The sequence below is a fragment of the Carassius gibelio genome, chromosome A3, assembly GCF_023724105.1.
Source record: "Carassius gibelio isolate Cgi1373 ecotype wild population from Czech Republic chromosome A3, carGib1.2-hapl.c, whole genome shotgun sequence".
In the NCBI taxonomy this organism is placed as follows: Eukaryota; Metazoa; Chordata; class Actinopteri; order Cypriniformes; family Cyprinidae; genus Carassius; species Carassius gibelio.
In genome coordinates, this window is record NC_068373.1 from 13288663 (window position 1) to 13311988 (window position 23326).

The following is a 23326-nucleotide window of genomic DNA, read 5'->3' on the forward strand; positions in this document are numbered from 1 at the left end:
AGATTTTATATGCAAACGTCCTAAATGATGGAAATTTGTTGGTCAAGTGTGCTAATGAAGTTCAACTTGAGAAAGCATTCAAAGTAAAAGAGATTGGAAAACTGAAAGTGATAAACACAAGGAGGGTGGGAGCACGAAATGGTGGAGGATGCAAAGGAGTGATCTCAGGGATACCAATGAATGTAGGAATGGAAGAACTTAAGAGACATATTAAAGGGGGGGAAATAGTGAGTGCACAAAGATTAAAAGCGACAAGAGAATGAGTGAAAAGGGATAGTGAAACGGTTTTGATTGAATTTGAGGGGGAGAATATGCCAAAAAAGGTATACCTAGGTTATATGAGCTACCCAGTGAGACTGTATGTGCCAAAACCAATGAGGTGTTTTAATTGCCAGAGGATTGGACATATAGCCAATAACTGTAAAGAGAAGAAGAGATGTGCAAGATGTGGGGGCGAGCATGACTACGGAAAGTGTGGAACAGGAGTGCAACCGAAATGTTGTAATTGTGGAGGAAGCCATAATGTGGCGTATGGAGGGTGTGAGGTGATGAGACAGGAAAATAAAATCCAGAAAATAAGAGTGGAAAAAAGGATCACTTATGCAGAAGCAGCAAGAGTGTCAAGAATTCATGATAATATTACCATAAATCAAGCAGAATTGGGGGTAGTAGAACGACTACAAAGTACAAGAGACAAGGTTTATGTGGACAAAAAGGACTTGGTGACGTTTATTGCAGGAGTGATAAACAGTACAGCTGAAGTTAAATCAAAAAATGATAAAATTCAGCTGGTTGTCAAAGCAGCAGTAAATCATTTAGGACTAGTGGGACTGACATGGGAAGAAGTGAGGGAGAACCTTACCAATCAGTCAAGCCAGGAAGCAACATGTATTGGTTTATAATAATGGTTTTAATTTTACAATGGAATGCTAGAAGCTTACTGGCCAATGGCCAGGAATTCAAACATTTCATCAAGGACAGAAAAGTAAATCCAGATGTATTATGTATCCAAGAAACTTGGTTAAAACCAAATTTAGAGTTTGTGATTCAGGGATATATGGGTATAAGGAATGACAGAGATAATGGGGGACGGGGAGGAGGAGGGTGTGCTACATTTATTAAGCAAGATATTCCATATAGGGTACTAGAAAAGGGAGAGGATCTAGAATACATTGTGGTAGTATTGTGGGAAAGAGGGGAGGAAGTGGTTATAATAAATTACTATAATCCTTGTAAAGGGTTGGAAATTGATAAGTTATTAAGTATACAAGGAAATAATAGACAAAAAGTAATATGGTGTGCAGATTTTAATGCTCACAGTAAAATATGGGGGGGTTCACATACAGATGTAAATGGAAGGGTAATAGAAGATTTGATGGATGATAAGGAATTAGTGTGTATGAATGACGGAAGAGGAACAAGAATAAACATAACAACTGGAAATGAATCGGCATTAGATATTACTTTAGTGTCTAATTCCTTGGCTGGAATAAGTAACTGGCATATTTGGAGCGATACAACAGTGGGCAGCGATCACTACCCAGTATCATGCTCAGTGGGAGAGCGAGTGGAAATAAGACCAGGTGAAGGAATACATAAATGGGGTTTTAGAAGAGCCGATTGGGTAAAATTCCAGCAATTGAGTGAGGAATCATTATTACGGATAGACATTTCTGGAAATATAGAAGAAATTAACAAACAAATAACATCAGCAATAGTCATGGCAGCAGATGGATCTATTCCCAAGAATAAACAAAGGAGGAATAAAAAACTGGTACCATGGTGGACAGAAGAGTGTCGTCAGGCTGTTAAAAACAGGAATAGGGCATTTAAACTAGTAAAAAACACCCATAACATGCAGCATTTGATTCAGTATAAGAAGGCGCAGGCTAATGTGAGAAGAACAGTACGTCAAGCAAAAAGGGCTAGTTGGAGGGAATTTTGCAATGAAATAGGAAGAACAACACCTGTGGGAGAGGTGTGGGGAATGATAAAAAGGATGGGAGGAGTACGGAGGGAATGGGAAATTCCAGCTATAATTACTGAGGAAGGAATAGCTATCTCTAATAAGGATAAGGCAGAGATAATGGCAAAAGCATTTGTAAAAATTCACAGTTCAGATAACCTGTCAGAAGTATGCAAAGTGAGAAAGGAAAGAACAATGGATATGTATCCAGGTGTGTTAGACTGCAGGGGAAAAACTGATGATAAAATTGATGAACCTTTTAATATGGCAGAGTTTATGAGAGCGATAAATAGAGCTAAACCAACATCTCCAGGAAAAGATCAGATATGGTATGTGATGCTAAAACATCTAGGGAAAGGAGCACTCTTAAAGTTGCTGCACCTTTATAATAGAGTGTGGGAGGAGGGAAGATTACCGAATGCATGGAAAGAGGCAGTAGTCGTTCCAATAAGGAAACCTGGCAAGGATCCTTCTAAACCCTCCAGTTATAGGCCAATAGCATTAACATCAAATGTATGCAAAATTATGGAAAGGATGATAACAGAAAGGTTATCGTATATACTAGAAAAAAGTGGAAAGCTAGCAAATTATCAAAGTGGTTTTAGGAAAGGTAGGAGTACAATGGATTTGGTGATAAGACTAGAAAATGAAATAAGAAAGGCTCAGGCCAATAAGGAATCAGTCATTACTGTGTTTTTTTATATAGAAAAAGCTTATGACATGATGTGGAAGGAAGGATTGTTAATAAAGTTGCACTTGATGCGTGTAGGTGGAAGAGTTTTTAATTGGATAAAGAATTTTCTGTTGGAAAGGAAAATTGAAGTACGAATAGGGTCAGACATGTCAAGTCAGTACACTGTGGGCAATGGAACGCCTCAAGGCAGTGTGATTAGCCCACTACTTTTTATCATCATGATTGATGATGTCTTCACAAAGGTGCCAATGGATATAGGGTTTGTTTGCGGATGACGGAGTTGGTGGAAAAGGGGAAGGAATATGGAGCATGCAATCAGGAAAGTACAAGGAGCAATTGATGAGGTTGTGATATGATTGGGGGTTTAAGTTCTCAATAGAAAAAACACAAACAGTCTTTTTCACCAGGAAACAAATTAAGGAAGGGATGAGGTTAAATATGTATGGGAAAGAATTAGAGAGGGTTGGAACATTCAAATTTTTGGGAGTAATTTTCGATTCACGGTTAACATGGGCAGATCATATAAAGAAAATAGAAGGAAAATGCAAAAAAGTAATTAATGTGATGAGATGTTTGACAGGTAGGAAATGGGGAGCTAGTTGCTCTGCATTAAAAACAATATATGTGGCACTGATAAGATCTGTGTTGGATTATGGTAGTGTAGCTTATGGGTCAGCAGCCAAATCTTTATTAAAGAAACTATATATGATTCAGGCACAGGCATTAAGAGTGTGTTGTGGTGCTTTTAAAACTTCACCAGTACCTGCACTACAGGTAGAAATGGGAGAAATGCCGTTAGCATTAAGAAGGAGACAGTTGATGACAAACTATTGGGCTAATTTGCAGGGACATAATGATTTCCACCCCACAAAAGTAGTGTTGCAGGAGACATGGGAAAATGCAAGATATAACCGAGATAATTTTAGTCGAGTAGGCAATGAGGTAGCAAAAGAATTTGGAGTATTTAATATGAAGATGAGCCCTGCAGTTGTATATCCGATGGTGGCTCCTTGGGTACTTGTTTGGCCTGATATTGACTGGTATTTATTAGAGTTAAAGAAGAAAGGAAAAGATCAAATAGATTTGGTAAGTGCATTCAAGCATCACATAAGTAAAGATTATAAAGAATTCATACATATATATACAGATGGTTCTAAGAAACCTGAGACAGGAGTGACAGGATATGGGGTGGCAATTCCTGCTAAAGGAATAGGAATTAATAGAAGAACGTCAGATTTTTTAGGAGTTTACACAGTGGAAATGGTATCAGTATTAGTTGCTTTAAGGTGGGTTGAAAAAACAAGACAAGAAAAGGTGCTGATATTATCCGATTCATCCTCAGTCCTAGTGAGTTTAAGGTCTTTTCACTCAAAACGCCGTCAGGATGTGTTATATGAAGTCCTTCAATCAGTAACAAGGATAGCAAATCAAGGAGGACAGGTTCAATTTATGTGGGTTCCAGCACATGTAGGGGTGAAAGGGAATGAGCAGGTGGATGAATTGGCAAAGAAGGCTTTAAAGAAGGGAAATATAGAAATGCAAATTAAAATAAGTAAAGCAGAGGTCAAAAGTATCATCTGGGAAAAAACCAACCAAATGTGGCAAGAAAGATGGGACAGAGAGGAGAAAGGAAGGCATTTATATAATATTCAAAAGAGTGTAAAAATAACTAGGTTAGGTGGAGGGTACAGGAGAGAGGAAACCGTAGTGACAAGATTAAGGTTGGGGCACGGTGCGCTAAACAAATCCCTGAAAATGATAGGAAGACACGAGACAGGCTTGTGTGAGTGGTGTCAAGAAGAGGAGTCAGTGGAGCACATAATTATAAGATGTAGGAGGTATGAGGAACAGAGAGTGATAATGGAGAATAATTTGAGGGAATTAGGGGTTCAGGAATTAACTTTATCAGGACTGATGAGCATAGGTGACAGAGCACAGGTTAGAATATTGTTAACTTTCTTAAGGGAAACAGGTTTGTTTAATAGATTATGAGGATAAACAGGGATATGGGAAAGTGTGTTGGGTAATGAATGATTGTGTGTAGGTGTTAATTTTTTTTTTTTTAATGTGGAAACTAGATTGTAAGCCTATTGTCTGATTCACACTCCGAAGCAGAAGGTGGCGGTAATGCACCAAAAGCTGGTTGCCAACCGCCGTTAAAAACAAAGAAGAAGAAGCATTGCCTTGGTGCCAATTTAAATACACGGGACAATCACGCCTAAGAGTTGCTGTGTCGTTTTCTGTCCCTCCAATAAACTAACAAATTATGAATTGAAGTTTTACATCCTTCCTAATAAACATACAGAGCCGGAAAGGATGACAAAATGGCTACAAGCAATAAGTTGTGAGGATGATCAAGGGAAGTTGTGGAAATCCAAGACTAAGCATGTGTAGGCTATGTGTGCAGTCGGCATTTCATCACAGGCAGGCTATATTAACATCGTGTTCATTATTAACGCTATCAAAACTGTGTAAGGTTGTTTCAGAAAGTGGCATGCATATATAAATTAGCCTTATCATTCTACCTGAAGCAAAACTATGTAATATTAGCCTAGTGTCGAACATAAACCCACTTAAAAAAGCGTGTGGACACATAACAACTTAGTTTTGTGTCAGAACTTTTACACTTTCATTCATAAATTCACCCCGTCTGTGTTTGCGAAACGATTGAATCGCGGAATCCAGTCAAAAATAGAACTTGTATAAAGCAGAACGTCACGGAATTTGGCTATTTTTGAATGAATACATCTACATTAGGGTTGTAAAATGAATCAAATATCGATATGGACTAGTGTATATGAATATTAAAGTTAAAAGAGACTACAATTGTACTACGTGTCTCTGGGAATGAGTGCTCAATATGTGCATTTTGCCATTCAGATACACACGATGCTCGCAGTGTTTTCTCCCACGCCGGCCACGCCCCCAGCTATGACTAGATGCCGACTGTATCTATTCAGGGAACCAAGGTTATGTACATAAACGACATGCTGTTTGATTCGATCGAGGGAACCCATGCGCCGCTTACTTCCGGGTTGTCCTACAAAGTGACGTCATAACTTCGGCGCTCCACTCAATAGCCGTGTTTCCACTATCGAGCTAGGACCATAGACAGTAAAAGAAATGGACACAGCGACCCCATTGGAACTCAATTGAGACAAATGAAGCCCAGTTTTAGCGGTTTTTAGCACTTCCGTTTCTGACGCGCAGACTCAAACGAAGCTTGACGACGTCAGCAACCTGTCTGCCAGATGTAAATCTTCTAAGTGGCTGTGCGTGCAAACTGCCATCGTTAATCTTGCAGAGACGGCGAGCTTGAGCGGGGAGTTCTTTGGCGTGAGAGAGCAGGAGTAAGTATTCTGATTAATTATTTTGTATAGTATTTTAAAATGTAACGCCAGTACGCCATATTAAGTTAATTGCCTGCGAGCTTCTCCACCTGTCTGTACGGTAATGCGACAGAGCGCCGAGTGGTTATGACGCAATCGTTAGCCTATTTTTTACAAAAACTGTTTATACGGGGCCATAATGTAACATAGAAGGTAATGGAGCCCTTTATACATTGTCGTGTATCTTTAGAAATAAATAATGGACAAACAGAGTCTTTAAACGCCTCAGATGTAAAGTTATTCGCTGTCAAAGTGACGCCAAAATGAATGGGAGTCAATGGGAATGCTAACGCAAGTGAAGTTCTGCTAAAAGATGGCAGCCCCCACCCGACTTCAACTTCCGGTCGAGTTCCTTGCCCCTTGGCTAGGACCGGGCGTGCTAGTGCGTGCCAGGGCCAGTCGCGTTTCCACTGTCACTTCCGGGGCTTGATCGTGCCTCGCCGGGGCTTCCTCGGGGCCAACGGCCAGGGTTTTTCGGCCCGACAAAATCCTTGGGCCAAAGCGGGCCAGTTGGGGCTAGAGGAGGGGTTATGAACAAAGGCGGAGTTTCTCCGTGTCTGGAGAGCGTCAGCGCGGATCGTTTCAGAAAGATAACAGCTTTAACACCAGCATTAAATATGTTTTAAAATAAGTTGAGCTTAAAACTCACTCTTAGTTAGCAGCAAGTGTTTGAAATAACTTGATCCGATGTGGATTATAATCACTAAACAAGGCAGAAATATTTATAAGCGATGTAAAAGACTATGCACGCTAAACATTAACGTTACCATATAAACATGGTAAATATGACTGCTTGGAGAAATCAGACGTCAGCTTCTTATTCTCCATCACAATTGTGTATTTATTAAGTAACATTTTATCTGTCGTCTGGTTTCAAGAGTTTAGCTCCACGTTGCATATCATCAAAATATAATAATGATTTTTGTTCGGGAGCTTTTATAAAAATAGAGAGTCTGCACTGCGGATCATTTCAGAAAGATAACAGCTTTAACACCAGCATTAAACACTTTTTTTTAAATAAGTCGAGCTCCAAACTCTCTTTCAGTCAGCAGCGAGTGTTTGAAATAACTTGATCCAATGTGGATTATAATCACTAAACAAGGCTGAAATATTTATAAGCGATGAAAAAGATATGCACGCTAAACATGTTACCATAGTTAACATAGTAAAATATGACCGCTTGAAGAAATCAGACGTCAGCTTCTTATTCTCTATCACAGTCGTGTATTTATTAAGTAACTTATATTTTCTGTCACAAGCGTCGTCTCGAGAGTTTTTCTCACGTTGCCTATCATAAAAGAATATAGCATAATAATGTTTTTGTTCGGGAGCTTACAAAAATAGAGATTATCATTCATTCTAAATGTGACCGCTACTGTGGCTAATAAACAGAAACAGACTTGAATGAACAAGCAGGCTATTTTCATGAGCGTTAAAAATAAATAAATAAAATAGATATAAGTGTATTTATGTGTGAATAATTTTGAGTCCTGATAAATTAAATCAATATGATCAATGCATCATGTATTCTATAGTTAAAACATCGATGCTTTTGAATTTGAATATATAACAAAGCATGCAAACAAACTGCCGCTTTTATCATGTTCGTTTTGTGATCGCACATGTTCCAGTGACTTATTTCTTAGTTTTCTGATAACTTCTCTTTGTTGGTGAAATTTTGAGGTTGCATGACGTTGTTCTGAGAGGCGTGTAAAGGGCGTGTTTTAGTGACGTGCAGCGGAGCTTCAAGCTCCACTGTGGAAACCCTGCGCTATTCTGGCCTCGTGCTACTGGCCCGGGGCTATGAGCCCCGCCCGGCCCGCTTTAGGCCCTGGCTCGCACTGGCCCGATAGTGGAAATGCGGCTATCGAGCGCGCGCTGAACCTTGGAGTAGCGTTCCTTCAGATTCAAACACTGGAGCGGAGGGAGTTGCCATGGAAACGGGGCAATCAACAACAACACTGTCAAGCTGCAGCTCTGTTTCTCGCTGCTGTGTTAACTGCTTTCGGTAAGTTTAGTAAATTAAAATTGCACATCATATGCCACTGTTCCAGACATCTCTCTTGCTTGTATTTGACCCGCATCTGTTGAATTTACTTCATAGAAATGGTTTAGTGTTTTCGAACAAGTCCGTGAGGATCCTTATCAGAGAAGGTAACGTATGCTAACTCCATAGACTGAGCTTTTATGAAGAGTTTGGGATTTTAATAACACATTTATGTGTAGATGAGAGGCATTGACAGTTCTGTAAGATATTTGCTGATTATTTTTCAATGGAGGATTGAAAATAGGCTTTATTTAACCTAAATATACATATAAATATAGCGTTACCGTTAATCAGTGACGTCATTACATCAGCATCACAGTTCAAACTCATTTTGATTTCGTCTAATGATAAACAAATATTGATAAAAACTGTTCATGAAATTTATTAAATACATATTCTTTCTCTTTTCTACATTTCTAGTAGCTTGGTTCCTTGTGATAAAACTGTCGTTGTATACCGAATATTGTTTGCTCTGTGATAGATTGCTTGTTATATTTCTAGATTCTTCTAGTGTTTGATGGCCTTCTGCATCCCAGAGTCTGAGCAAGCCTCCTGTCCAACAACATCTCCCAGGCACACGGAACCATATGACTAGCAGGTTAACCCCAAACATACACTTATACTATGCTTACCGATTTCTGAAATAATATTACAGTTTAAAATAGCAGTTTTCTGTGAAATGTAATTTATTTCTGTGATGTGCAGCTGTATTTTCATCATCATTACTGCAGTCTTCAGTGTCACATATGTCACAGTGTCTTCAGAAATCAATCTAATATGATGATTTACTGCTCAGAAACAATTCTGATTATCATCAATGTTGAAAACCGTTGTGCTGCTCATTATATGAATGTGTTAGAATTCTTTGATAAATAGAAATTTCTTCTTGACCCTCACTTTTGATTAATTTAATATGTCCTTGCTGAATAAAAATAAGAATTTATTTTAAAAAATGTACATTACCATTTAGTGGTTTGGGGTCTAAATAACAATCAAGCTTTAAAATAAATAAACTCTATACTCTTATAAACAGTTTACACAAAAAATATAAAACAGAGCTATTTTTTTAACATTCATATTTATCAGAAGTTTTTCTTTGGTAAAAAGTAGCATATTATAATGATTTCTGGAGCATCATATGACGCTAAAGACTGAAGTGATGATTTGATCTAAGCAATCAACTGACCCTTCGCAAAAAAAACCACCCTCCTTAAATACTGTTGCTATGTCTGACAAGCCATGCTGCTCTCACAGTACACACCTTGTTCTTACACAGTGAAAAATACATTGTGGACCAAGGAGGAAACTGACAACAGAGACAGAAGAAGACAGAGAAGGTCACTTCTGGTATGAAACAAGTTTTCATTTTTCAAATTTGGACCCCTTTTTGTTTTTAAGAAATTCAAACAATAAATACTGTTTTGTGCTGTTTTAATGTGTTGTAGATCGCTGTAGCGCCTCCGTTCAAGCAGCACACATGAACCGATTGATTCATATTTAACTAAAGCACAAAATAAAATGTCACACGTCTGTATACAACAATTTTTAAGTTTAAATCCACTGACGTTAATCTACTCTCCTGTTTACTTTATCTTCTGCACCATAAGGGGCACCAGATTATAAGGCGCAGTCTCAAAACAGTGAGTTAAATTGAACTTTATTCTATTATTTAACAATACACTCATACAGACGTTATTTTTAAATTAATCTTCTCCCACAAATCCATCAAAGTCTTAATCTTATGTTTCTGAATTGAACAGCTGGGCAACAGCTTTTGAACAGCTTTCGTCATCAAACATGCAGAGTTCCCTCTCATCATGGTTTATCGCTGCCAGCGTACGTAGTGTACATATTATGTTCCTGTGTCAGCAGGAAATGTTCCGACAGTCAATCAAGCGGAGCGCTTACCAAAGTCCCACAACAACATTTTTACAGATCTTGGAACTCAGTGTACACATAAGGCGCAGGGCCTCCGAAATCGGATCCGGCACCTCATTTTGGCGGATCCCTTCTCCTCCAGGGGTGGTGTTTCCGTATGACAGACAGATATGTGCCATGAAAAATTGACCAAAATTCATATCTCTATTATAATTCGTTATTATTATTTTAAATCAGAGGGTTTTACAAATATTTAACCAATGATAAGTATTTAAAAGAGCTTGTCAGTAAAACTTCATTACGCCATTGGATCCTCGAGCTCTAAGCGAAACCTCGTCACTTCCCCCACCTCAGTCCATTCAGACAATTAGTTGTCGATAATTGCCCCCCTCCCGCCCATGCACCCACCCACTCACGCATGCATAAACACACACCCATATAAAGAGAGCGAGGGAGAGAGACTATTCAGACTTTCAATCTGTGTGATAACAAAGTGTCTAATATGAAGGTCTTTCCTAACCCAAGCCAATTGTTGGTTTTATGATTGCTGAAACACATTAATATAACATAACCGAATGACGGCACTTATTAACGTAACAGTCCATCTATTATCAACAGCTCACAAGTCTGTAGGAGCCTATGACATTTATATTTTTAAAATGAGCATGAACATTCATAGCTTTTTTTTTTTTTTTAAGATTAGAACAGATTAATTCAGACATGAATATTAGCCTTAAAACACATTACGTGCTAAAACAGAATATCATAAAACACAATACGTGCTAAAGCATATTTTGAACAGCCTGAATGACGGCACTAATTTGAACATTAATTTTCATCTCTGTATTTATAACAATACCCTATTTCATATTTTTATAAAAAAAAATGAGCATGTCCACAGTTCTACAGTTATTGGCGGTACCCTCTTACTTTGTCTCCCTTCCCCCTCTGCCCTGTGCTCACACTGCACTTAACACTCCGGACAGGTGTTCTATTGATCTCTGCTACCCTGTCAGATTTTGCTACCTCCCATGAAAAAAGTAGGTAGCACTTATAAGAACCCGCCAAACCGAGGGGGAGCTTTTAATTGAAACAACGTAACTAATATAGACACTTACACGGCCGGTCCGGGGCTACCCAGATTTGTCTTCCCGAGTCGCTGTCCTCATTACACAGCTGCTGTTGCAGCCATTATAATAGTTTAGTTTTTGTTTTTAATGGCAAAGTGATCATATTTCATTTCGAGTTCTTTTTAAATTTAATTCTGAAATACGATTGGAACATTTTATGTTTGTTAAATTCAAGTTTGTATGTTTTTTAAACAGCCTACAGAGCGGCCAGCTCAAGACCTTGAGTTGGGCATTTTTGTCAGTTTATCCTACTCGGTGGAGTGATTGGAAATGAGCGACACCTGCTCCACTCACCGGTCTCGAGTCCCACGGAGGAGATCGGAGGGGATACAAAAGAGGAGCGATGACAGTGAAGGACGAGAGAGGACCAGGCCTGGATTTTATTTTGTGTTTGTGCATGCTGTTTTGTGTTTATTTTATTATTAAAGCTTTGTTTGACTGTCCGCCGGTTCCCACCTCCTGCTTCCTGCGATTGTGAAGTTTGTATGCCATTAAAGTAATATTGTGACTTTATTAAACGATCCTCTAGAAATACAGTGTTATCGATGTACTTTAAGGATGGAACTTGCCAGCAAATCTACTTCGAAGCACATCACTGAAAGCAGTTGACAGTTACAGACGGGTGTGTTGGATCAGGGTCAGATCTGAATTCTGATGGTACGTAGATCTCCAGGAACAGGATTGTACAGCCCTGTTATATTGGTTATGTATGATGGATTTTGTTTTTATTGCAGGTTTCCTGGGATGACAGCTGAAGAGATCAGCACATCAGATGTTGGCCTGAACAGCTGTACCTACAGTACACCACACTGACTTCTTTGCATGAATAGCTAACTACTACTATTATGTTCTGTGAAGGTATTATTATAGCAAACCTGAGCACCTGTGACAGTGGAAATGTTGTAATGAATAGTTACACCTGCATATTTGTAAATTTAAAGTCACAATTTTTTTACTAATTCTCTCCAGCAAACACAACACAACAGTTACACCATTTCATATTCTGAGGTGCACAAATCCTATTCTACAAATAAGAGAACAACAGTATACAAGTGCTCAGTTTAGCCGCTTTCACACTGAGGTTCTAGATAATACACGGGTAATGTGTCCTGGCAATTGTTTCCGGATCGTTAGATTTTGGTTCATTCACAATACAATATTCACAAAATTGAGGCATGCAAGAGCTCGTGGTGAAGTCTTGGGCTGCACCCCAATCGGCGCGCACCCACTCTGCTACGCAGGCCATGTTCACGCACGTGGACGGTGCGGAAACCCTCCCCCCGTCGAGGAGACTGTTACCGCGCACCTGTGCCCGTCTCCCTCTGCATTTGGTTCGGACCACAGCCTGACTTCCAAGCCGTGCGGTTCACGGCCCTTAGACGGACAAAGCCTATACTTCTGAGGGAAGGCAGCTTCTGCTCTTCATGCCAGGGCAATACTCAAGGTGTTTCGGGTAGACGGCGGCACAGTAGCGCTGACGTCATCAGGGATCTGCGCGCGGCAACTGATCTCGCGCTGATGGCTACTAAGCGCTCTGCTCAGCCGTTTCATGGGGCTCATGGTTGTCCTTACAGGCACCTATGGCTTACCCTAGCTGTCCTGGAAGACGCGGGCCATAGGACGCTCCTAAACGTTCCAGTTGCTCCCTCCTGCCTCTTTGGTGACGTCATGTAGCTTTTCTCAGAGACGCAGAAAGCGCGCCAAGGCGATGATCCACGTGATGCCCCGTCGCTCACTCCAGTCTTCATCTGCGAGGTTCCGCTCTTATGGACCTCGTTAGGCTCTAAGACCAGCTAAAATAGCCCGCCGTGGCACCCTGCTCCTATACCGGACGCTCGTTTCGGCCGAAACCAGCAGTGGTAAGAACCTGGGAGGAAACGTCAGGGTCGGTTGAGGACCCCGCGCTGCGAGAGAGCCAGCGAGCCATCCTTCGCCACCGAGCCGTCTCCCTGACTGACCGATAAAGTGAAAGAGTGAGTGCGCGGGAGGCCCCGTCCCCAAGCGCCATGTTCAAATGCATCATGTCCCCCATTTCCTTCGGGCGACGATTGCTATGTGTGTTTAAATGCTGTTTGTGTGAGTTCCACAATAGAAGCATGTACACAATCAACAAAAGACCTTTTCTTTCTCTTACACTCAAAACTGTGTCACTCGTCCTGTCTCTGAACAGTGCAGAGCCACAACCTATGATTATAATGGCCTCGCAAGGGAGCGAAAGAGCCAACACCACAAAAACATGGTGTCACCCTCCATGTTCAGGTGCATCATGTCCCCCATGTTCCTTCGGGCGACGATTGCTATGTCTGTTTAAATGCTGTTTGTGTGAGTTCCACAATAAAAGCATGTATACAATCAACAAAAGAGCTTTACTTCCTCTTACACTCATCACTGTGTCACTCGCCCTGTCTCAGAACAGTGCAGAGCCACAACCTATGATTATAATGGTCTCGCGAGGGAGCCAGAGTGCTAACACCACAAAAACACATGCATCATGTCCCCCATGTCACTATGGGTGACGATTGCTATATGTGTTTAAATGATGTTTGTGTGAGTAAAATTTTTCTATAGAAGCATGTATCCAAATTCTTCCACCCAACATTGTGTCACTCGCCCTGTATCAAACAGCGCAGAGCCAAAACCCATGATTATAATGGCCTCTCGATGGCGCAAGAGTGTCACACCATTACGCTACGCGACCCGCCCTCCCGCCAGTGCTTCCAGCCTCGCGGGGGCGGGGCCCTGGTCAAAATAAGCCATCAGTGGCTGTAGAGGTAACGCGTCCGCGGTGTCATTTCATGGACGGTAGGAGGGCTATCCCGGGCGTTTCAACGTGGATACTGGGAATAATTCACGACGGATATTCTCTCCAATTCAAACACAGACCTCCCCGCTTCAATAGCGTGGTCCCGTCACTGACTTTGCCCCAAAACCGCCCTGTTCTGTGACAGGAAGTTTTCATTATGTTCGAGAGGGAGCGAGAGAGCGAAATTTCCCCTCAGATCGAGCAGAATGCGCATGTTGAATTATCTGGATGATTGGCTGATTTTAGCCCACTCAAGAGATGTGCTATCAGTCACGTGAAAACAATGCTTCGCCGTTTGGATACGCTGGGACTGCGTGTGAATATGCAGAGCGTGTTTTTACGAGTCGGACTGTAACATCTGGGAATATGTTTGGACTCGATGGCGATGCGAGCCCATCTCTCTCTAGAGCATTTCATCGACTCTGCGCTGTTTCAGACCGGGCAGGTCGTTTTCACTGAGGGAATTTCAGAGGCTTCTGGGACTGATGGCGGCGGCTTCTTCAGTGTGCCATCTGGGTCTGCTACATTGCGGCCGCTACAGTTTTGGCTGTAACTCGAGTTCCGCCGAGGGCGTGGTCTTCGGTCCACAAGCACATACAGTCATTCACAGTTGCGTCAGCACTCTGAGACCGTGGAATAGCCCGGATATGTTCAGCCCAGGAGCTCTTTTCTCTACGAACGCGTCTACTTCAGGCTGGGGAGCAGTGCGTCTAGGCGTACCTGCCTCAGGCCTGTGGTCGGAGTCACAGAGAAGGTGGCACATACACCGTTTGGAATTGGAAGCGGTGTCCTTAGCCCTGCAAGCCTTTCGGTCAAAATTGGAGCGGCAACATGTACTGATTCAAACCGACAACACGTCTGTGGTCTCGTACATAAATCAGATCAGGAACAGATCTAATGATTTGGGAGGTAGGAAGTGGATTTGTTTGCCACGAACGAGAACACACACTGTAAGACGTTCTTCTCACTATCTCACCCCCCCTGCTGGGAGATGCTCTGACATCGCGTATGCCCGAAGCCAGGCTTACACGTTCCCTCCGGTGAAGATTCTGCCTGTGTTGTGCAAAATAAGGGAGGAGAGAGCGTCAGTTATACTCGTGGCCCCGAACTGGCCAAATCAGCCCTGGTTCGGGGACTTGAGAGAGTTAGTGATGGCTCCCCCATGGCGAATCCCCCTCAGGCAGGACCTAAAAAGTCTCAGGCGAACGGCACAATATGGCACCCCAGCCCCGAGCTGTGGAACGTTCATGTGTGGCCACTGCGGGGACCCTAATAAGTGGGACGCTCTGCACTCACGAGTGCTGAACACACTTACAGAGACAAGAGCACAATCAAACATTAGCTGCTACGCGCAGAAGTTTTCACAAAATGGTGCGAGGACATTTATAATGACCCAGGGACCTGTCCCGTGTCGGATGTTTTGCGCTTTCTACAGCACAGTATGGATAGCGGGAGATTGAAACCATCCACGCTGAAGGTGTATGTGACCGATATTGCCGCTTTTCGTTCCTCGGTTGACGGGCAAACGATCGGTAAGCACGCTCTGGTAATCAGTTTTCTCAGGGGAGCAAGGAGATTGTGTACATCATGGCCGCCCTCCGTGCCGCCGTGGGATTTAGCTCTAGTTTTGAGGGCTCTATCTCTTACTACCGTTCGAGCCCTTAGCTTCGATTGCGGTTAAGGAGCTTCCCTGAAGTCTGCTTTGCGTTTGGTGGACGATATTGCATCGGTTTCGGACCTGGCGACTGTAACGTCACTCTCCGGCCGAGACCGGATTTCGTTCCGAAGTCACTCAATACACCGTTTTGTTTCCCTGCCCGTCTTATCTGTTGAGCCGTCAGTCTTGCGTGACGCTGATACTCAGAGCGCCGGGACCCTGTTTTACGGATGTATATGGATCGCTCAGCCGCCTTTCGTCAGTCGGACCAGCTGTTCGTGTGCTTGGTGGATGTAATAAGGGACGTGCTGTTTCTAAACAGAGACTTTCTCACTGGATCGTGGACGCTATTGAATGCCAGGGGAAGGATTATCCCCTCAACATCAGAGCTCATTCTGCGAGGACAATTAAATGCTTCCTGATGGGCCTGGTCTAGAGGTATGTCTGTCCAGTATTTATGTTTTGCTGCTGGCTGGTCTTCCCAGAACACAATCGCCAGGTTTTACAAGCTGGATGTACCCTCTGTGGCGTCACATGTACTTTCGGTGAGTTAAGTTTTATTCATTCTGTTATAACCAGTGATGCAGTAGTTACCATGGCTGCTAACTCTGTGTTATGGTTTAAATGGTTTATGCAGTTGTCACCGCGAACGCCGTCGACTCTGTTTAACTCTCATGCTTGAGTGCTTATTGCGTTGTGTCTGCCCTGGTTAGTGCAGACTTCGATTTATTGCTTGAAGTTATGCAAATTTTGTTCGGGTCGGAGCAGATGTCTCATTGGTCTAGTTCCACCAATCAGATGCAAGCACTCTTAGCGACACGGCTATTGGCTAGAACTGTCCTGCTTATGTGTGGGGGTGTTTGACTCCGTTCAGGGCTTATCTTCACTGCTCTCACGGGGAGAAGGGTATTCCTGCACAACCGGAGGCTGCAGTTTCAGGACCGCAACTCTTGGACCGCAGCTTTAGGACCCTCGTTTTTTTTGTGACAGTGCCACCTACCTTACTGGATCAACACTAATTAAAGATGGACGACGTGGACAGCAATCAGACGGTGAGTACCGATATTTAATTAAGTTTTATCTTATAACGTTTAAACGGTGCGAAGTTTACATAGTGAGAACTGCTAACTATGAATTAATAATTAAATCCCACCAAATTAAGAATTTGTGAGCTAGTTTTATTAATTACTACAACGTTAATTCGTGGCCATGATTTCATAAATCCTTGTTGAGTTTTAATGATGAAGTATTATAAGTGAATCTAGCCTGCACATTAATTAAACTTATCAGATGACAAGAGCATGGTTGATGTAAGGTTTGTAAGATTTACCTGCAGCCTTATGTATTAGTGTGAATACTGGCTTAATAGTCGTTTGGTTCACCATATTTATGTATAACATATCTTTCATAATTAAACTGCACTGACTGCCTAGTTGCAGTATGTGTTAGCCTGTTATTTTGGCATTGTTTTGCAATGATGAATGAGGCATTTGGCAATTTTAATAGCTTGTTACAATTTGGCCTAATCTGCAGGTCTACTCCACATACAGTCCATTGATATCATGTGTTAGTTTCTGTCATGTTCTGCATGGCCAATATGAAGCAATTTTATGGATTTGGTTATGCTCATTGTAGGACAGATGATTAAAAAAGGCACTAGGGATATTTTCATGATCTCAAAATATTCTAACAAGTAGGCTCTCTCATTTTCAAGATATATATAACAATCCAAAAAGGGAGATCCCTGCCCGAATTGAAGAGATTGCGCCACATGCTGCAAGGACTTTCACTTTTCATATATATATATATATATATATATATATATATATATATATTACTGGTGGGCATAGATAATTTTTTTTTTATCTAGATTAATCTCAATGTGATCTTGAAATTAATCTGGATTAAAATGGCTCATTAGAATTCTGCCGAAAGCATTCAGAATATGTGTGTTACCCAACTAAAATTGACAAACAGTAAGTCTTTGAGAAGGGGTTTATCAAGCTAGATGGTGCATTAGAAAAGGGGCTCATCTCCTGTTTCCAAAATGCATCACAAAGTGCTTGAAAAAGCTGTAAACTAATTCTACATTGCCCAAGGTGCAAACCTTACGCCTGTTTCACACCAATGTTTACGTTTTTTTCAAGTTTGTAGGTGTCAAGGTACAGAAACCAAATAATTAAATGTAAAATAGCACTGGATAGTCTTCAATTTTTAAAATGAAATATACAATCAAACCATTTATTCAGACACCTTCAACATTTCTCACATTATTACAGTTTTGCTATATATATATATATATCAAAAATTATATCTGGTGTCTGAATAATTTTTGGTTTGACTGTTAAAACTACAAAGATATTCAGTCAAGAGCAGTGAGTGATTTTCTTTCTTTCATTTTCTTGGAATAACATTACAGCAGCCAGTAGCTAAATTAGGCGCGGTCACTTTAAGAGACGATGAACACATCCAATATAATAGACATCCCATTTTTTCCTTCAACTGTTCACTTTCACTTAAGAAATAACTGACAGTTTTTCCAAGCATAATTTCCAAGTTTTGTATGTATTTGTCGCCACAAGAGCAAAAATAAGCAAATTCGATGTTCAAGTGTTTTGAGACGCCTTTCTCTGCGTTAGCCCTGAACACCATAACACCGCGAGTACTGAATTGGGCTCTTTCACATCTTTTTGTTTGTTCAAACTGCGATTTGTATTTGTTCGTTCAGGTGCAGGAGGGACTTCGAGGAGAACTTCGCAGAAGAGAGCTCGGTTCAGTGTCGCTGTCTGTGATATGCGGCTCTCTCTCTCATGCGCACGGAACACAGCGCGAGTAACCAGCTACTCTGTTCAGCTTTTCCGCGTCTTGTTTTTGGATGCTTTAATGTTTAAATCGACAAGCGGTAATGCTTAAAAACACGTGAAAAAGATAAGCTTTCATGACGATGCACAGCAGTGGCCCATCAACTGTCCTGAGCATCTTTTTAGGCTGGCCTTAGCCAGTCGGTTATATAAAATATCAAGGTGAAAGTCATCATAGCTTGCTTAGTATAGACCCAGCTCCCAAGCCAACTTTGAGAATAGATTAACGGTGATATTTTTTTTAGCGCCCGATAAGAGTCTCGCGTTAACGCAGCACGTTAACGGCAATAACGGCCCACCACTAATATATATATATATATATATATATATATATATATACATACACAGTACAGACCAAAAGTTTGGACACACCTTCTCATTCAAAGAGTTTTCTTTATTTTCATGACTATGAAAATTGTAGATTCACACTGAAGGCAAAACTATGAATTAACACATGTGGAATTATATATGGAATTATATACATATCAAAAAAGTGTGAAACAACTGAAAATATGTCATATTCTAGGTTCTTCAAAGTAGCCACTTTTTGCTTTGATTACTGCTTTGCACACTCTTGGCATTCTCTTGATGAGCTTCAAGAGGTAGTCACCTGAAATGGTCTTCCAACAGTCTTGAAGGAGTTCCCCGAGAGATGCTTAGCACTTGTTGGCCCTTTTGCCTTCTGTCTGCGGTCCAGCTCACCCCTAAACCATCTCGATTGGGTTCAGGTCCGGTGACTGTGGAGGCCAGGTCATCTGGCGCAGCACCCCATCACTCTCCTTCTTGGTCAAATAGCCCTCGATGCCTTCAGTGTGACTCTACAATTTTCATAGTCATGAAAATAAAGAAAACTCTTTGAATGAGAAGGTGTGTCCAAACTTTTGGTCTGTACTGTGTATATATATATATATATATATATATATATATATATATATATATATATATATATTCCAGTTGAATCAGTTAAACAAGTGTTTCTTATTCCTCTCTCTTTGTCTCTCTCGCTCTCTCTTTCTCTAGAGTTGAAGCCTACAGCCATTCTATCCATGCAGCAACTGATGGAAAAGGGGTTCACTTTGGTGCTGTTGTGATGTTGTCGCAAAAATGACATATATATATATAAACATTCTTGAATCATTCTTGTGTCTTGTCTTGTCTCTCAACAACTTACAACAACAAAATATTGGCTGTAGTTTAGTGACTCCATACGCTGATTCCAACTTTAACTTACCTGATAATGAGCTAATTCACCTTAAGGAGGTTAATCAATATACTGTATAATTCAAGAGACTAAGACTTTTAAGGTTCTTTATTTTTTTACAATTGTTTTAAAACGTTATACATCAATTTAAAAAAAAATGATATTTCATTTATATTTTGTGTAAATTCATGTTTAAATTTAAAATTGTGACTCAAAGCACACTTAGTAATTAACCTCTGCTGCATTTTGAATCAAAAATCACATTTAAAAACAAATACTACTGAGATTAATATATTGATGCTATATACAAAGTAACGTGACTGCAAACTAAACCAACAGGGTACTAGTACTGCGGTGCTGAAACTGCAGCCATCGCTATATCGTCCAGTACGGTAGGTGGCGCTGTCAGGAAAAACTAGGGTCCTAGAACTGCGGTCCTGAATCTGCAGCCTCCGGTTGTGCAGGAACATACTATTGCTCACGGCGGGATTTTATACAGTTCCCATATATGTCTTAGCTAAGGTAATGTTGAGTTACCGCCTCGAGAGGGAACGTCTCCGGTTACTATCGTAACCTCGGTTCCCTGAGAGGCGGGAACAAGACACTACGTTAGCCGCCGTGGTCACTGTTTGATCAGCTGTGCTAGCATTCAGTCGTGTTTCTGACGTAATTTTCGCGCCCATGCATTTTATACTGCCCGCTGACCTGTCAGTATTTGCATGCTTCGCGTCAATTGGCCAGCTGTCCCCAGCTGGCATTAGCCAATAAGATTTCAGTGAAAGTGGAGAAGGGAAGAGTTCCCATATATGTCTTAGTTGGCGTAATGTCTCGTTCCCGCCTCTCAGGGAACCGAGGTTACGATAGTAACCGGAGACGTTTTGTTGTGTTTGTGAGAGAAAAAGACACAAAATACAAGCTTGCAACTTCAAAAACATTTTCTTGATAATTTATTGAAATATTCTCTACAAATACAAATTCCACTGTCACAAGTGCTCAATTTTGTTATAATAATGTACAACGTGTCTCGAATGTACAGTAGATGTACTGTATGCAAATATAACAAGAGACATTAACAACTGAATATTCAGGGGATGCAAACTTATCACCTTTAAAGGGTTAGTTTACCAAAATATTAAAATTATGTCATTAATAACTCACTCTCATGTCTTTCCAAACCTGTGAGACCTCCGTTCATCTTCGGAACACAGTTTAAGATATTTTAGATTTAGTCAGAGAGCTTCCTGTCTCTCCATTGAAAATGTATGAACAGTATACTGTCCATGTCCAGAAAAGGAATAAAAACATCAAAGTAGTCAGTGTGACATCAGAGGGTCAGTTAGAATTTTTTGAACCATCGAAAATACATTTTGGTACAAAAATAGCAAAAACTAAGACTTTACTCAGCATTGTCATTTTAACGAACAAACGGTTGACTCATTCTCGAGATTTGGTTGCATCGGTTTTCGGATCACCAGTAGTGATGGGAAGTTCGGTTCTTTTCCACAAACCGGTTCTTTCGGACCGTTCGATTCAATAAACCGGTTGAAGAAAACGGTTCACCGGTTCTTCTGTGCCCGACGTAATGACGTCATTGGCGATGATTGCCCTTGATTCAAGCCTTCGGTTTACCCGCGCTCATAATATTAGCACAGAATCAGTTCAGAATCAATCATCATAAGAAACAGTTCAGTTCAGATCCGCTGTGTGTCAGTCTGCTTCACGCTGAATCATGCATGCGCAGATCAGCTTCTCTGTTCTCGAGTCGGACGCATCCGACAGAAACGGTTCTTGACTCGAGAACTAGTCAATCGTTCTTTTGTTATCTGGCTTGGCTCTGTGTTCATCTTCAGTTCTCTCTTCACAGCAGTTCAGTCAGTGTACTGTTTGAGTAAATTAATTACTCTGGGATATTGGTTTGTTTTAACTCAGAGGGAGTGTCAGCCACATTAAAAGTTAACAGCTTAAGTCATTTGTGGATATATGCTTATTGGAGATGCGAACCATTTCAAGCGATTCATATTGATTTGGTGAACTGGTTATAGAAGATCCGGTTAAATCAAATGATTCGTTCACGAATGGGATATCACTATACTGCAGTGAACGCGCTCACAACAGACCCGGAAGAGAAGACAATGCTGAATAAAGTTGTAGTTTTTGCTATTTTTGGACCAAAATGTATTTTCGATGGTTCAAAAAATTCTAACTGACCCTCTGATGTCACATGGACTACTTTGAAGATGTTTTTATTACTTTTCTGGACATGGACAGAATACCGTGCACACACTTTTAATAAGGCATGGGCGCCGCGTTGCATTCTGGGACATGGCAGCCATGTTGATGGCCTCGCAAATGTAAACATACAGCAAGTCGAACGAGAAGAAGCAGAGTTGGAAGAAAGAGAAAAGATGGTAAAATCGCGAAAAGGTTGTGGGATTTAAAGGGATACATTAAATAGGGATGTCAGGGACCGGTTTTTGGACCAAATCGACACTATTAACGGTTTGGATCCATATGAAATTCCCAGCAAAGAGTGGAGCACCGACGACGACTTGCTGCCGCACTTTTGCATTAGATATCCTCGGCTACCTTGTTTGTTTTATGAATGCCTACACTTCAGAACAGTTTCGAAGCTACAAGTCATTGGATTCTCATGTGCAGTTCACAAATGGATGGGTTCAGGAGCTGCAGATCATAAAGCCGGCAAACAGTATACAGTAATACAGTAATCCGGACAAAGCTAAGCTGCGCACCACCTAGCTGCTAGTTTAGTAACAGTTAGTGCTAACAACCATTCACACGTGTACTTTTAGCTATGTGTTTCAAAAGAGTAGTTAGTGGCTGTCAACCCTCCCGTTTTTTTCCGGGGTTCTCACGTATTTGATCTCTTTTCCCGCTGTCTTCCCGTTTTAGCATTTCCTGTAAAATATCCCATTAGCCCTTCCATCGGACCTGTCAGTCTGTTTTCAAAGCATCGTTTTGCTTACTTGAAAGCAACCTTAGCTTTATTTTGGTCTTTTTAAGATAGAGTAGTTGTTGTGAGAGCATGATTTCATGCCAATCTGTAAGCAAAGTCACGTCAGACCTAGCTTCACAACTCGCTTAGTTAATGCAGCAGTTTTGTAATAACGTTACAAATTTTTGCTGTCAACAGAGGGATAGCAACAGAAAGATGAATGCTGAAATTTTCCCGTATTTTAGATTAGTAAGCAGGGAAATTTCCCTTATGTTCAATGTTGACTTATAATATTGACTTATTAAGCTACATAAAGTAAATATTCAGATGTTATGGTCTCCGTGGTTGCGCCTTCAAGCAGGAAAGCGGTGGAAAGTTAATCCATTCGAATGTTTTTCCCTCATGGCGATTATGTTTTGCGCTATTACACCCCACAATACAGCAACGGTTTACCATGGTTGAAATAGATTTTTAATTAATCAAATTAAGACACATGGCTGTGATGGAGTACTTCTAAACACTCCGCAGTAGTCCGAGTAGCAGTAAAGGAAGCCATCAACATGGCGGCCACGCCAAGTAATGACGTCATGACGCCAAAGCCCTATGGAGGGACAGGAAGCTCTTGGACGAAATCTAAAATATCTTAAACTGTGTTCTGAAGATGAACGGAGGTCTTACAGGTTTTGAACGACATGAGGGTGAGTTATTAATGAAATAATTTTAATATTTGGGTGAACTAACCCTTTA

The 23326-nt window shown here is 41.0% G+C and overlaps 1 protein-coding gene and 1 long non-coding RNA gene across 2 annotated transcripts in view; both read left to right on the forward strand.

Moving 5' to 3' along the window:
* LOC127947659 (C-Jun-amino-terminal kinase-interacting protein 3) overlaps positions 1–23326 on the forward strand; it is a 144427-nt gene that overhangs the window by 75217 nt on the left and 45884 nt on the right. The window lies entirely within an intron of this gene.
* On the forward strand, positions 7553–9437 carry LOC127947733 (uncharacterized). The gene is made up of 4 exons (XR_008151530.1): positions 7553–8057; positions 8154–8203; positions 8598–8694; positions 9373–9437. It is a non-coding gene; the product is annotated as an uncharacterized LOC127947733 (long non-coding RNA).